This window comes from Triticum urartu, chromosome 6, assembly GCF_003073215.2.
Source record: "Triticum urartu cultivar G1812 chromosome 6, Tu2.1, whole genome shotgun sequence".
Classification (NCBI taxonomy): domain Eukaryota; kingdom Viridiplantae; phylum Streptophyta; class Magnoliopsida; order Poales; family Poaceae; genus Triticum; species Triticum urartu.
In genome coordinates this window covers 522,460,128-522,462,411 of record NC_053027.1, presented here as the reverse complement: position 1 = coordinate 522,462,411, position 2,284 = coordinate 522,460,128, and positions in this window count along the sequence as shown.

Genomic DNA, 2,284 nt, shown 5'->3' with positions numbered 1-2,284 from the left:
GGGTGAGAAGGTCTCATCGTAGTCAATCCCTTGAACTTGTCGAAAACCTTTTGCGACAAGTCGAGCTTTGTAGACAGTAACATTACCGTCAGCGTCAGTCTTCTTCTTGAAGATCCATTTATTCTCAATTGCTTGCTGATCATCGGGCAAGTCAACCAAAGTCCACACTTTGTTCTCATACATGGATCCCATCTCAGATTTCATGGCTTCAAGCCATTTTGCGGAATCTGGGCTCACCATCGCTTCTTCATAGTTCGCAGGTTCATCATGATCTAGTAGCATGACTTCCAAAACAGGATTACCGTACCACTCTGGTGCGGATCTCACTCTGGTTGATCTACGAGGTTCAGTAGTATCTGTTCTGAAGTCTCATGATCATCATCATTAGCTTCCTCACTAACTGGTGTAGGTGTCACTGAAACAGTTTTCTGTGATGCACTACTTTCCAATAAGGGAGCAGGTACAGTTACCTCGTCAAGTTCTACTTTCCTCCCACTCACTTCTTTCGAGAGAAACTCCTTCTCTAGAAAGGATCCATTTTTAGCAACGAATATCTTGCCTTCGGATCTGTGATAGAAGGTGTACCCAACAGTCTCCTTTGGGTATCCTATGAAGACACATTTCTCCGATTTGGGTTCGAGCTTATCAGGTTGAAGGTTTTTCACATAAGCATCGCAGCCCCAAACTTTAAGAAATGACAACTTTGGTTTCTTGCCAAACCATAGTTCAGAAGGCGTCGTCTCAACGGATTTCGATGGTGCCCTATTTAACGTGAATGCGGCCGTCTCTAAAGCATAACCCCAAAACGATAGCGGTAAATCAGTAAGAGACATCATAGATCGCACCATATCTAGTAAAGTACGATTACGACGTTCGGACACACCATTACGCTGTGGTGTTCCGGGTGGCGTGAGTTGCGAAACTATTCCGCATTGTTTCAAATGTACACCAAACTCGTAACTCAAATATTCTCCTCCATGATCAGATCATAGAAACTTTATTTTCTTGTTACGATGATTTTCAACTTCACTCTGAAATTCTTTGAACTTTTCAAATGTTTCAGACTTATGTTTCATTAAGTAGATATACCCATATCTGCTTAAATCATCTGTGAAGGTGAGAAAATAACGATATCCGCCACGAGCCTCAACGTTCATTGGACCACATACATCTGTATGTATGATTTCCAATAAATCTGTTGCTCTCTCCATAGTACCGGAGAACGGCGTTTTAGTCATCTTGCCCATGAGTCACGGTTCGCAAGTACCAAGTGATTCATAATCAAGTGGTTCCAAAAGTCCATCAGTATGGAGTTTCTTCATGCGCTTTACACCGATATAACCTAAACGGCAGTGCCACAAATAAGTTGCACTATCATTATCAACTCTGCATCTTTTGGCTTCAACATTATGAATATGTGTATCACTACTATCGAGATTCATCAAAAATAGACCACTCTTCAAAGGTGCATGACCATAAAAGATATTACTCATATAAATAGAACAACCATTATTCTCTGATTTAAATGAATAACCGTCTCGCATCAAACAAGATCCAGATATAATGTTCATGTTCAACGCTGGCACCAAATAACAATTATTTAGTTCTAATACTAATCCCGAAGGTAGATGTAGAGGTAGCGTGCCGACCGCGATCACATCGACTTTGGAACCATTTCCCACGCGCATCGTCACCTCGTCCTTTGCCAGTGTTCGCTTAATCCGTAGTCCCTGTTTCGAGTTGCAAATATTAGCAACAGAACCAGTATCAAATACCCAGGTGCTACTGCGAGCTCTAGTAAGGTACACATCAATAACATGTATATCACATATACCTTTGTTCACCTTGCCATCCTTCTTATCCGCCAAATACTTGGGGCAGTTCCGCTTCCAGTGACCAGTCTGCTTGCAGTAGAAGCACTCAGTTTCAGGCTTTGGTCCAGACTTAGGTTTCTTCTCTTGAGCAGCAACTTGCTTGCTGTTCTTCTTGAAGTTCCCCTTCTTTTTCCCTTTGCCCTTTTTCTTGAAACTAGTGGTCTTGTTGACCATCAACACTTGATGCTCCTTCTTGATTTCTACCTCCGCAGCTTTCAGCATTGCGAAGAGCTCGGGAATAGTCTTATTCATCCCTTGCATATTATAGTTCATCACGAAGCTCTTGTAGCTTGGTGGCAGTGATTGGAGAATTCTGTCAATGACGCAATCATCTGGAAGATTAACTCCCAATTGAATCAAGTGATTATTATACCCAGACATTTTGAGTATATGCTCACTGACAGGACTGT